At 39.1% G+C, this 14995-nt stretch overlaps 1 protein-coding gene across 6 annotated transcripts in view; it reads right to left on the bottom strand.

Moving 5' to 3' along the window:
- Positions 1–13826, bottom strand: part of FREM1 (FRAS1 related extracellular matrix 1) — a 103158-nt gene extending 89332 nt beyond the window's left edge. For all 6 annotated transcript variants that reach the window (XM_050942938.1, XM_050942941.1, XM_050942940.1 and 3 more), the window contains exon 1: positions 13622–13826. The gene's annotated coding sequence lies outside the window, so the exon portion shown is untranslated. The remainder of the gene's footprint in view (positions 1–13621) is intronic.
- Between the last annotated feature and the right edge of the window lie 1169 nt (positions 13827–14995).

The raw sequence follows: 14995 nt of genomic DNA, 5'->3' as shown, positions 1-14995 counted from the left end.
AGTTTGGGTCTTAAATTATATGCATGGATCAGACTATTTCTGCAAAATCCAATTATGACAGAACTGGCTAAGAACGTACAACCAGAGTTTAAACTTGCAAGAGGGACAGTTAGAGTTTTTCATTAGTCCCATAACTGTGTGCATTGGTCACTGAGTCCCTACCCATTGCCCTTTGATCATCTTCATTTACTGAAGACGTTAAAAGTGCCAGCCATGAACTTAAGCTTTCACTCTTGGCTATCAACCGGCTTATTCACTTCGCCTCTCCTCAAAACTCTCTCTCAGGTATGAGATCTGCTTTTTAGGGAGGCTGTCCAGCTTGAAAACTAACTTAAACAAATCAACAGTCACCCCCACTAAATGCCTGGACAAAATATACCAGTCACATCACCAGCAGCCACTTCTACTTTCTTGGAGAACAGACTGATGAACAATAGGAAATAGATTTTATACAAACTCCCATCTATCTTTTGAAGTGCCTTAAAATCCTCTGAGTGATAAATATAGTATCAGACCCTTCTACCCCTTCCCCATTTTGTATTCCAACCCCATAAATTCTCCAACCTGGTCAAGTCTGAATAAGAATGTGGGTAGGAAGCACCAAGGGTATGCCCCTACCCACCTCCATAACCCATACAAAGGTACGTTTGTATACAAACATGTGACTGGCTGTGGACCTGCCTGGGGACAGAAACAGATTCCAAATATATTTCTTCTCTGCTGTGTCCCATCACCACAATATGGTTCAACGTCATCTCACCACATAACAGTGAGACCCATGATAACAGCTAATGAGCTGATGAGCCTCCTCCTCATAGTGTACTTCAAACATTGCATCCAGTGTGCTCTGCAGTTTTTGCCTGACGAGTCCAATCAGTGGCGCGGTAGGTACTTCGTCAGTAATTAGTTAACTGGATGGAATCAGACAGCTCAGCTGTGTGTCATAGGCCCTATATAGCTAGCAATTCATGGAACTACTTCTTTAGTTCAAGAGATGGAGTTCTGTGCTTTCATATTAGGAGGATCCTACTATGATCCTATGTCTGCTATTGATGTGACATTCCAAGTGACTCTGGTATCCAACATTTGATAATTTTGACAATTGGTTGGCAAAGATTTGTTACAGCATTAATTTATAAAGTATGTTGGCATCTTTTTGGATTTAAAAAGGCGTTATAAGAAAACATCAAATTCAGACCCAGTGTAAGTACAGCTCCACTAACTTCCCTAGAATTGTACTCACTCACAGTTGGTCTGGATTTTGACTCCAAGAAGGTGAGTAATTTGCTGAGCTGATTAGAGAACAATTGACTTATGTTGTTGCAAAGTATTTTAAAATAGTCTGCATTTCAACGGTGCTGTATATTAAGAATGACAAGGTCAAGCTTTTATATACTGGCACTGAAAATGGCTTGGCATATGACTCTACCTTTTTTCTATCCTTATGTCCCAATAAGTGCAAGTCAATCAAGTGTCTTCCTTTTCTTAGAAGGGTTTTCTTCACGATATATCATTAGAGGATTAACAGTTTCATGAAAAATATCTTCAAAACTTTGGCAACAGATTTTACAAATGTGAACTAATACTTAACTCCGAGAAAGATCAAAACCAAAAGCACATTGCAGTAATATATTCTGGCCCGCCTGACTTACAGAATATAAAATCCAACCTGAAATACATGCAGTGAAGTTTTATGAATGATCACAGTGAATGAGCAAGTTACTCTGTTAAAACTATGGATGCAATAATCTACACTACTAGTTTCCTTTTCACCCATAACAGAGGCAGGTAGACACAACTCCTCATACCACCCACCTAGATGACAGCTGAAACAAACATTTCCTTTGAAAGCTCTGGGATGTCTTGAATTATAGGAAGGAAAGTGGGGCAAAGTCCTTTGATTCACACTCAAGTTCCTGATCTGTTTATATGTTGTAAAATACATTTTCTTTTCTCTTCAAGAAAAAAATCCATATAACATTTTATTTAATCCCGGGTAGCCAGCTAACATTGTAGATGGTGTGTTTCACTTCCTGAGTTCCCATCTGCAGTTCCTACACATGGTGTTTCCAAATCAGCATTTCCTATCACATACAAACAAGGGCAACCCAGGACAAAAATAAATCACCATAATAAGTACCAGAGGGGTAGCCGTGTTAGTCTGGATCTGTAAAAGCAGCAAAGAGTCCTGTGGCACCTTATAGACTAACAGACGTTTTGGAGCATGAGCTTTCGTGGGTGAATACCCACTTTGTCAGATGCATGTGACAAAGTGGGTATTCACCCACGAAAGCTCATGCTCCAAAACGTCTGTTAGTCTATAAGGTGCCACAGGACTCTTTGCTGCTTTCACCATAATAAGTGCAATTATTCAGGACATGAATAGAAATATATTATCTCTGTTCATAACTATGTATATTTGTAACTTGTTCTGAAGGAAAAAACCCTCCAAATATACTTACTTGAAGTTTATTTAAGCAGCTACTTAATCCACCTGGAGATCTTTTGGAGTTTCAATTTATTTACTAATCAGAATTGTACATGTGCTTTATGGAAAAATAAAAGGAGACAGTCTCCACAGCTAAGAAATTAAAGCCCAGGAGCCCAGTCATTCAAACCCTTAATGGGATAACTCACCTGAGTAAGGGGCTGCAGGATTAGGCATTAAATTACCCTACACAGATGGGTAATGGACATTGCTAATAATTTAATCTGGGTACCTGATGAAGTTTGGCATGTATCTTGCAGTGCCAATTATTAGAGTATATCAGCTGTAATCCTGGTATCCTTAGAATGACACCTCATCCCAGTCTTTAAATGGCAATTAAACATACCTATAGTTGAGACTATTAGGGATCTTCCCTATTGCCATATTCTCTCCTTGCTAGAGGACATTGGCAATTGGAGGGGTAGGTCAAGGAGTGGAATGAGATAATTCCCTGGCTTCAGTCTTGAGGAGAAACTTCTAGGCTGTAGACAGTAGTCTGCAGAGGGAGTTGAAGAGATAATGCCAGCTCTAGCATGACCTTTCCTACCGCACTTTGTCCATTCACAAGTGCTGCCACGCTGCAATATTTAAAGCTGTGCATTGACTGCCAAAAGACAGAATGTTTAATTTATGCAAGCCAATGCAGAATGAATGAGGCACAGCTACTATAGAACTGGGACTGCTTCTCACCTTCTAAACCTTTGCCCAGTTACAGATAAGCTGCCAATTTCTTAAGACACAGAGGGTGTTTAGGTAGGAAGAGCATGACTACTGATATTTGGGTTTGACTAGAACATTACCTATCCCTCCATTAATCATCAGCGAAGTCCGAAGCACACTACACCAGATGAAGAAGGGAAAAGCTCCAGGCAAAGATGGAATAATGTCAGAAATTATTTTGGCAGGAGGCAAAAAACTTTGGAAGGCCCTCACTTTAAGATTCAGTCGATATCTCGAAGAAGGAAAAATACCATCCAGCTGGAAGGGGTCAAATTCCCCCTTCTTGTACAGCAAGATGGATCGAGAAAATCTTAAGAACTATTGCCGTATATGCCTGCTCTCTCATATCTATAAACTGTTTACAAAAGTGATAACAAACCAACTCTCGCAGAGTCTGGATGAACAACAGCCAAGAGAGCAGGCAGGGTTTCAAAGAAATTTCAGCGTGATCCACCATATATTTACCTTCAGCCAACTCCTAGAAAGAGCAAAGGAATACAAACTCCCACTGTGCATTGCTTTTGTCGACTATGAAAAGGCCTTCGATAGCATCGAGTTCAACACAATATTAGTCGCTTGCAGAGCAGGGCATTAACACGCAGTACATCAGTTTTTTGAAGGAAGCGAATAGTGGATGTACAACAGACATGACTCTCCTCGAAACTCCCCTCCTCATCCCAATCGAGAAAGGTGTAAAGCAAGGAGATACGATTTCACTGAAACTATTTACTGCCTACCTTGAAATGATTATGAACAAGATCAATTGGATGAGTGGTATCAACATAAACGGAGAACAATTATCTCATCTCAGATTCGCGGACGACATCGTACTAATTGCCAAAAGCACCAACCAACTGCAGAGCATGCTATGAAGACTTGACAAGAAAAGCAGTCAGGTCAGTCTGAAAATGAACCATTGCAAAAAATATATATATGCGATCAGACGTCTTATGAAAAGCCTAAATAATGGTAACAGGAAAAGAAATTGAAGAAGTGGAACAGTACATATATTTGGGCCAAGAAGTTAATATGCGCCAAGATATGAACAGAGAACTCTCGTGAAGGATTCGGGCAGGATGGTGTGCATTTAATTCCATCCAGGACATCCTCAAAAGAAAAATCAACAACACCACACGTACAAATATCTTCAATTCAACAGTGCTGCCAGCTATGCTGTATGGCAGTGAAACGTGGGCACTGATGAAGAGAGAAGAACAGAGGTTGTTGGTAGCTGAAAGGGCAATGGAACAAGCTATTTTGGAAATTTCCCTTCTGGATCGTATCCCAAATGAAATGATTAGAGAACGCAGTGATGTGAAAGATATTGTCATGGAAAGCAGATATAATCAGATATGATGGGTGGGCCACATAGCACAGTTCACGGACAATAGGTGGACCTACTGAGTGGTACCTGCGAGAACAGAAAAGACCACCTGGTCGGCCTCCAAGAAGATAGGAAGATGACATTGTTAAACATTTCGGATGAACGTGGAGAAGAAAGGCAAGAATGCGAGAAGAATGGCAGACATGTTGTGATCGGCAGTGTCTTAATGACAGCTGAAGACCCATCGATCCAAGTGATTAACTATTCTGTAACACTTTATCAATGACTGCAAAGGGTCAGTCCCTCAGGTTTACATCTGTCCCAACTGATGGCATCTCCAGTAATTCAGCGCTCCCCAACACCGAACAGGGTAATTGGTTCACACTGAAAACTTTTCTTTTAATCCACAGAGAAGATACAATCAGATACAGGGATGAACTGATAGATGTGTCCCCTGAAGTATTATTAACAGAACCCAACACTATTTAGCTTGCAAGACATGATGGAATCAGAACCTAGGCAGTGTGACTGCACTATGAGAATTAGTTAAAAACGGATATAGTTTGGAAACATTATTGTTTACTTTATGTGCTGCCTGTGTGCCTGCAAAAGTGGAAAGTCCTACCGTATCTCCAGACAAGAGGTTACACAGGCACTGCTCTTGTATCAGTGCATATATACACTCCAGATGTTCCTGCCATTGTCTTCCTTTTGTTCATTACAATGCTGTCTCTTTAAGTCTTTAAGAACACTAACTTTGTTTTTTTCAGACACTTACACTGTGGCTGCAAAATGAAAGGACATAAAGGATCCTTTTCCAGAGTCTGGGTCATAATGCTGCTTTCACCCACATCATACTTACGTGTATTTCTTAACTCTAACTGAGAGTGAGCTGATCTATTTTCTGTGCTCTTGGACACTGTTCCATAAACTCAGGGCAATGGCACAGGTAAATCTGCCAGAAGCTATGAATGGGCAACAGGGCATGGATCACTTGCTAGTTATCTGTTCTGTTCATTCCCTCTGAAGCACCAGGCATTGGCCACTGTCAGATGACAGGATACTGGGCTAGATGGATTTTTGGTCTGACCCAGTATGGCTGTTCTTATGTGTTCCCATGCAGAATTAGTTGCCCTGTGTCAAACATAAGGGGTGTGTGTGTGTGTGTGTGTGTGTGTAGGAAGAGGGCTAATCAGAATTAGGCAGTTTTTGCCCATTACCCCTGGAAAATATGAGTGAAGAACTTGGCTTTTTTATGGGAGGGTGAGAGGCAGAGTGTGTGGAGGGAGTATGGGATAGGAGGCTTCTTCTCTTTGAAATGCTGGATGATGTTGTCACTGTCTGTCATGCACTTCTTTTAACCAACTGTGCCTGCAGGTGTAATACTGACAGACCCCAACTGTCGGTGGGTGGGATTGAACCTGAGGAGCTTAGTGCATGAGCGTCTACCACATGAGCTAAAAGCCAACTGGCTGTTAGCTAAGGCTGTAGAGCAGACTCATTTTATCTCTCTCTCTAGATGGTCTCAGTGCCACTAGATGGGACACAGCACCATACTCAGAAGATGTGTGGGTTACACAGGCACTGCTCTTATATCAGTGCACACATACACTCCAGATGTTTCTGCCATTGTCTTCCTTTTGTTCATTACAGTGCTGTCTCTTTAAGTCTTTAAGAACACTAACTTAGTTTTTTTTCAGACACTTACGCTGTGGCTGCAAAATTAAAGGACATAAAGGATCCTTTTCCATTATACAGAAGCATGAAAATGAAAGATATTAATGTGAGAGCCTTGAGCTTGATATTCTCTGTTCAGAATTAGGCCAGTTTTAAATCTGGGAATTATTACTGCAAGTCATTTGAGCAATCAGTGCATAAAATCATCATAAAAGCAAGATGCCTTGTCTCCAATCAACAGGAGCCCAAACATTATTTTGAAACAGTCTGCTCCTAAAAAATTGTGCCATTCTTAAATGCTACCAGGTATTGCTTCGCTAGAAATATACATTCCAGGCACTACAAAAGCATATCTGAAATATCATAGTATCCTTCCAAACTTGTATGTTATGGAAACTTAATAAGGCTCAATCTTTCCCTGAGATACACCTGTTCAACTCTCACTGAAGACTACAGGAGCTGAGCACCTGTTCTAAGGGAAGAATTTGGCCCCAAAATGCCTTAAATCCTGCTATTTGATTGTGGATTTAAGACAGTCTTTAAATAACCAATATGCAATTTAAAAGAATCTGTAGGAAATATTCCTGCATGATCTTTCTTATTTAGGCCTTGTGAAGGGTACAGAAAACTTTGTGCATTCTATGGGCCTGATTCTAATCACAGTTAACCTGATGTAAATCAGGACTAACTCCATTGACTTCAGTGGATTTATACTGGTATAAAACCCATCATAAGTAACATCAGAAACAGGCCCAATGGCTCCCAATTACAATACAAAATATCCTATAAAAGAACTTTAATTGCCGAAGACTGAAATCAGTGGATGTTGGATCACGCCATAAGATCTGCGCTGTTGGATCAGGCTTGGGACTTTTCACTTAGCAATTGTATTTTTTAAAGGGAGAGGAAGAGTGGGTAGAGAGTGAAATTAGGTTCAGTTTATCTGTAATGAACAATATTAAGAAAGAAAGTAGAAAAAAACACATTAGAAAAAACAAAGAAATTTAAAAAACAAAATAAATCCTAAAATTCCTTTAGGAAAGAAAAAGATTATTACTCTAGTTAAAACTTAGCCAGGGGCAAAGGCAGGGACTCTGATCTTCTAAATTATGTAGCTGTCACCTTAGACCATGCAATTAACACAAGCTCGGTTCTGGCCAGTTGTTGTTTAATGTTCTAGTCCCATTCACCACAAAACACAGATTAGAGGCCATACAGAAACCAGATACTTGGCATAGTTTTTTCATTGCATTTTGTAATGCTAGAGAACAATACCCCTCTTTTTCCCCCTTTTTCAAATAGCCCTTATCTGTGTATGTAACTCCTGCACGTTACTTGACATAGCTAAAAATCAAAGGACAATAAGTATTTCAGTGCATGGGGCTTTAATTATTATTTCATAGCAATCTTCTTTCTCAATCAGCGAAAACAGCCCTAAGACAGAAAACTGTATCCAATATATCCAGGTCTTCCTTGTATATCCCTCCACTGCCACTCTGACCTAGATTACAGAACCTAGAGCTGGAAAGGATCTGCCCTTTTTGCACTACAGTTTATCAGTACAAGGCTGGGTTATGACAACAGACAGGCAACACCAAAAATGCCAATGATTCCCTGTTTCATCCACACTTAACTTGTTTTATGTTTGTTAAATTACTCAATTTACTGAATATCATACCCTGACATAACACCATGAAAATGTCTCCTGAAAAAATTGTGCATCAGGCAAAGCTACACTATTTGAGGATGAAACTGAATTTGCTTTCCATAATAGCTCGGTTCTGGGCCTCTCCCAAGGCATATTGCCAATTATACTCTACTGTACTTATTTGGATTTGTTTGTTTTACAGTGTGTAGTCCTAGGGGGAGGCAAACCCATTTCAATTAAAGTCTCTCTCACACTCTTCATGTGTTTAATGAAGTTAGATGTACAGCAGCTGCCCTTAAGAACTTGCCATTTTCCCTAAGATAAACACAGATATGGTTGCTTCATTGTTTGCGGAATTCCCTGATCCTAGCAGTGACTGAGGACATCCAACTACAAATAATAATTGCTTTTCTAAAGCAACAGGAACTTTGTCAAGGATCTCCACTGTGGAGTGTTTAAAAATGTATCCTGAGTTTATTTTTTATTGGGAAATTGTCAGACAGCATTAATTCTTCTCAAGTCACTAATTTTCAGACTTGATTGTTCTCAGTATATTACCACAACTGTTTTGTAGTCAGCAATAGGTCGCACAAGCCTAAAACATTAGACTGTTCAAGAGAAGGAACATTGGTCTGAACACTAAAGTTATACATAGCATCATAGGATCTTTAAAGCTCTCCCAGTGCAGCCACCAGATAGCAATGGGGACAACTTGGACTTAATGTATTTGAAGCATAGCTGAGCCTTGTATTATTGCACTGTAATGTCAGTCATAAGCACACGAGCTTAAATCCCATTTCTGAACTCAAACCCACAACCTGCTGGGTCTGTGGTGACAGCTCTACCAAGAAAGCAGCATTGTCAATACTGGAGAGTATATATATAACTGAAGAACAGAATGCAGCATGGAGGGAGGCGGGGGAGAGAGATAGAAAAGGAGGGCATGGGGAAATAGTGAAAGGAAAGAGGAAGGGATCACAGAATTTGAAAGAAAGGCTGTATTTTCCAGTACGTATCTCAATGTCCCTTGTTGAAGCCTAATGGCTGGTCTAAATGAGGAATTCACGGGGAAGATTTTTCAAAATAGCTAATGTGTGAATGTAAAGCTCAATAGCTATTCCACAAGTGTATGGACACTTTTATTCTACACTAAAAGTGCTTAGTCTGCTTCAGAAGTGGATTAACCGAAACCTCTCAAAGCACACCAAGGGCAGAATAAGAACATCCAGACAGGGATATAATACAGAATAGGTATTTAGCAATAAGTATTCCACTAAGCAATATGCTATTATGGGCTTTTCCCTGTGTAGACAAGCCCTGAAAGTCCTTTTATTTCTACCACTACAACAAGAGATTCCAAGGACTGGATGGGACTCTTCCTCAGAGAGCAGTGCTCCATTCCTTCATCATCAAATAGAACTCCTGGAACTTTGTAAAAGGTAGACATAGAAAGAAAAAAATGTTCTCTAAATCAGGAACAGATACTTTAAACTTATCTAAACAACACAGCCCTCTTAAAAAAAACAAAACAAAACAAAATTAAAAAAAACCACAGCATCCCGTACAGTCAACAGTGCATTGTTAAAAGGGCATTATGATTAAGTAGGTCATAGTTTCTGACTGAGACTAACAAGCTTGTTAAACCCATTGCTGCCTCCTCTCAAAACTGTGTCTTCCACATAGCTCCTTTTAGCGCATTATTTCTCTTTAAAGTGTTACATCATATTTGTTCACTGTTAGAGAGTTTTAAAACTTAGACATAGAGGCTGCATTGTTAAAAAGAAAATTATCCAGAAGATAAGTGGAGAGACCAACAATTAAAATCAACTCTTGTGTTTTAATGCATTTGACTCCCTACAATTAATTTCTAACTGCTGGATTGCACGGCATGGATACTGTAAATATTTTCCACAAGAAGGTAACTGGGAGGTTTCTGTCCTCTTTTCATTTAACCTCAGAGAAACAGCTTACCCACAAGAAGTTGGGAATGTAAAGATGAATCCGTTTTACTGGGTCTCTTTTCTTACACAGGTTCCCCGGCTGGTTTTTCAGAATCATTACACATATAGAAAGCAACATTCTCTGAACATTCATACCCCCATGTTACATATATTCGTTAGGAATCAAGGGCCCCTTAATGTGAATACCATACACAAATATATAGCTTTATCTTCTTTACAGCTGTCTGAAGGAAACTATATATTCCAGCTTCTGGTAGAATTTGATTGGTGTCACTGGTAAAATATTACTTTCCACAGTATTCTCCCTTCATCCTTTTTAATCTGTGTGGAATTATACACTGACTGAATTCCTCTGCCCTCAAATGGGAGCATAATGTTATTGTGGAAGGTCATTTGCAGGGATGGGCAAATCAGTTTGGGAGAAATAGGAATCTTTCCAAATCTTTGCCCATTTCCTGATCACCCACCAAACTTGTTGGAAAATTTGAAAATCAGTTAAAACCTCCCCCTAACTACTCCCTCCCCAGCTATATCTTGTATGTAATTATAGGTCCTCTTGTGAGAGGTGAAAGAAAACTGGGGGAAAATGGGGTAGGGACTTCATTTTGCCTTATTCTGGGTCCCATCATCAGGGAGTGAGCCATGCCTCACTTTTGGTGACAAAAGCAAGTAGCTCCTCCACTGGTCTTGCTGGTATCCCTGTTTTAGAACTAAGTGACAGTCTGGAACTTCCTTTAACTTCCTTTCAACATGCTAAAGGATTATGAAATCCTGGAGCACGTGTGATCCCTCACTTCCTTTTGTGCTAAGCTGGCAATTCTTATGAAGAGGGAGGGGTACTTGGCTCTCTGGGTTTTTACAATCATGCTGTGTGCTTACTGTGTGACCTTCAAGCAAGTAATTCTGATATGAGAGACTAAATAATTGTTTAAAATAATGCATTCACTTCTGTAGGTCAATCAGAATTTGCAATTATTAACAACGATACTATGCATCTATACGTCATCTTTCATTTGAGAACCTCAGATTGCTTGCAAAGAAACTTAAAGTGTTGTTATTCCTACTCCATGAGTGGAAGAAAATGAAGCACAGAGCAGTTATTTGCTTGAAGGTCACACAGTAAGTCAGAAGGAAAGTCAGGAATAGAGCCCAGGTTTGCTCACTTCCTGCTCAAACCACTAGACAACACTGCCTCCCTTTACAGGATACTCACTACTGTTAACACCCAAGCATTCTAAAGCTGATTTTTTTGGAAGGTGTCTCTCATCAGAATTTTTCCAGGTTGGTAAATGTGGTAATTTGGGAACAAAAAAGTGTAATACATTGCTAAAGAATGATGCATCTATCTTTTATATACTGTATATAAATAAATTTCTTCACAATTCAAGATGTTTGCATAGTGCATCTCCACTATGCCAACTTCATGTATTCATACGATGGCTCTAGGCAGCTGGGGAATACTTTTATATGAAATTCAGATGGAACACAGCTGCAGTTTATTTTCACAGCCAGCTTTTAAAGCCATTTGAAATGCTGCTGCAGGCATCACAATAATGGCAGCTATAGACAAAATAAAACATTTCATTATGCCTAGTCAGGTTTTTCACCTAGGTGCATAAAAGGCAGATGAATTGTTCAAAGGATCTCATGTTACAAATTGTGAAGGAGCTGCTGCCATCCAGTTCTGCACAGACCACCTACCTACAATAACTGGTTCCACAGACAACCATATATAGGAGAGAAGGTTATCCTTGTGCAAATTAGGCTATTGCAGAATCACTGATCATGGTAATTAGAGCTGAGTGAATAATTCTCAGTGAACAATTTAACTTCTCTTTCTGCTCACGGGATATCCACAAGCAGAGCACAACTTCTTCTAGTTTATTCATTATTCAACTAATAATGACCATTTGGTCATGACTACTTTAAACGACAATTTAAAATGTATTGCTTAGATGTGACTGGTCAGATCAAATGTTTCTTTTCCCCTCACTGGATGAGCTCACATCTGGTGTAAATGCTGAAATTCACTTACTGTGAACATGTGTACTATTAAACTGGATCGCACAAATTGCTGCAGAAAGTGAATACAACATATTAATGAACACAAGTTATTTTTAAATGAATACGCCTCAGTTCATATCCATGGATACTTTTTGCTGCATTAGTTGCCTATTTCTGCATAGAACAGAAATCCCCACAGTAGAAAAAAAAGTCTCAAAGCTGAAAGGCCTCCAATATAGGATTAAAATCCAAACCAAGTCTCCACAACACTGTATATCCTCAGCATACTGTCATTCCGTACACTATAGACAGCTAATGGGGATAATAGTGTGGGGAATTCATATCTGGGAAAGTTCCCTAAACATCAAAAATATCTCCCCTATTCCGGCAGAAATTCACCCATACAAGAACGTAATCGGTTTCTAAGCTACTTGTATTACATTTTATCCTTAAGAGAGGGGTTGCTATTTTTGCATAGGCAGGGGAGGGAAGTAATTAAACAGCTTTACAGTCTTCATGTGGAGATCATGCAGCCACCAACTTCTTCATATAGTTGGTATTAAATCACAGAGCACTCAATTAACTTCTAAACAGGGTTTTACTTAAGATCACAAGAAGAATTTAGAGCAGAGGCTTTTATTCTATGTTTGAGTACTGAGTGAAAACATCCCTATCATAAACTCTTAAAAATGTTAGGGAAAGATCATAATGGAAATGCTGACAGACCCTTAACTACAATGGACATTAGTGGACACTGTTAGAATAAGAGAGAGAAGAAAGAGGACAAGTGAATTTAGGCCATGAGCTCTTTCACTACTTAAGCACAGCTGCAGCAGCAGTAGAGCCCAGTCAAATGCCAGTGCTTCATATGGACATATTAGATACATGGTAGCACTGGAGACGCATTTTGCCCATTGCACCTAGCAAATTATGCAGCATTGGCTCAGTTAATAGACTCCCCAGATCATAAATACCAAAACATTTTTTGAATACTCCTTTCAGGATGTACTGTGTAATTAGCAGCAGCAGCTTGGCTTATTAGTGCATCTCAACACAACATGGAATGAAGTTGAACAAGACACAAGAAAGTTGCATTTTGGAGATTAGTTTTGTTCAAAGAAAGAGCAGAGCAAAGCACTTCCTTAAAATATTACAAATCAATGTCTGTAGAATTCAAGTCAAGAGAAGATAGCTATATGAATACAAACCAAAAAAAATGTTAAAAAAACTTAACTCATATTTCTACTGCAAGATAAAATATATCCTTAAAATATGCTTTAAAAGCCCATAGTCTCCCAGCTAAAGCAAATATATTTATCTGAAGGGTTTTACTCTGACTTCTATTAATATTAAAAGCTTGTTCAGGTTTTGGTACCACCTCTCTCTCTCTTTTACTGTGTTTCACTTAAAAAAAATTCAAAGAAACCTTGCTAAACAACACATTCAAACCCTTAAGGTTTAAGAGGGAAGTAACAAATTATAAAATTATAAAGCTTTATTAATGTACTGGTGGTGGAATAAAGACAGTTTAGAAATACATATCAATTAGTAAAAAAAATGCATTTCAAGATAATATGATTCACTTGGAATCTTTTGCTTCTAATCTTTAAAGGTAATGCCTCTTTTCCATCTTAAATTAGAATGAATCTTTCATCCTGAATACTGTAAATATTGTCTGTATGCCTTGTTGCAACATTCAGTAAAGGCACTAACTAATACTACAAGCATAAACTCCACGGCATTCAATTCATACAACAATATATTCAATAGGAGAGGGAGGACACAGAGACGGTACTTACAGGTAGCAAAATTCCTTCAGGAGCTTGAAGACAAGAGGATACTGGTATAAGAGGGATAATGAAAGTCACTGACCCAGTAATCTCTGATTTAAAGGGCTTGCAGAAAGAGAAAGAGAGAAATCCTATGAGGGGGCGAGAGAGAGCTGAAATTCCAGTCTTTCTGGTCAGCTTGGTTTTAGTTTTCTTTGTACTAAAAATCCACATTAAAAAGTCTCTTTGCCATAGTTGCTTGCCAAGCTGCTGCTGACTTGAAAACTTCCAGAGTACAAAAACTTTGGGGCTTCCTATGATAAGGACATTCTAAAGATGCCTTCAAATGTTTACACTCAGAAATGTTTCTCTGGCAATGAGCCCCAGATCTTTCTCTTCTGCTAGTTGAGTCTGCTGGAACGAAAAACTGGCTGCTCATTTCCCTCCCCCCACCTCCAGTTCTGTTAGACTATTTTGTTTTTCCACTATCAGATATATGCTAAAGCTTGATAGCAAATGGCTGTGCTAGAAATCTCTCCACCCTAACCATTATCCATTACTAAAAGAAAAATAAAAAGTCTTTATTCAAATACAGATTAGAACATACCCTCCATAAAAGGATAACCAGGCAGCTCTTGAGCTCATGTCAGCATGGCCAGTAAAATTAAAATCAAATACATTATTATTGTAATGTGTTTAGATTACTACAAAATAGATTCTTTCCACTAGTTGAAATATTTCAACTGGCAGAGAGTGAAATTCATATTTCAGTCCAAATATTAAAATTAAAACATATTTGTTGCAAATATTCTTCCAAATTACAATAAAATAAAGATCAGTAATGAGTTCAGATTCTCTCCCCTGCCCCCATCTGAAACTACAGGAAATGGAAGGAGGATTCACTGGGCCAAAGGTGTTGAGGTGCTTCATGCCTGAAGGGACTGGGATCGATGTTCCCTTAGCCTTTCGTCTCTAGGCTTACAGTTAGAATCCCATACAAGTCAGAAAAGACTCAAAGTTCTTGCCATGTGATGGCTTTTTGATGCCCCACGACAAATGAGTTTAGTGCTCTAACTTTTGTTTCCAGTGGATGAGGGTCCATGTTACAAAGCCACCATCATCACAGTTAGCATTAACTGACACTGTGTTGTCAGCCTCAGCAGAGAGGCCAACCATAAAAGAGCATGGAGACTGAAATACTCTCTCAGCTCACAGTGCAGGGTGTTCCTCTAAACCAGAGCTGAAATCCAGTAGAAGAGCAATATGGGAAACTTGCATTGCCTCTGCTACACCCATGCTTTGGATAAACAGAAGACTTATGGCTCCAGGACTCATAGTAAACAAGCTGAGGGTCAAATTCATCTCTACCGTAACCCCACTAACTACCATGTATTTGTCCCCCAT

This window comes from Gopherus flavomarginatus, chromosome 3 (genome assembly GCF_025201925.1).
Source record: "Gopherus flavomarginatus isolate rGopFla2 chromosome 3, rGopFla2.mat.asm, whole genome shotgun sequence".
Classification (NCBI taxonomy): Eukaryota; Metazoa; Chordata; order Testudines; family Testudinidae; genus Gopherus; species Gopherus flavomarginatus.
Note: the sequence above shows the minus strand (reverse complement) of the source record. Positions and strands in the feature narration are given on the sequence as shown.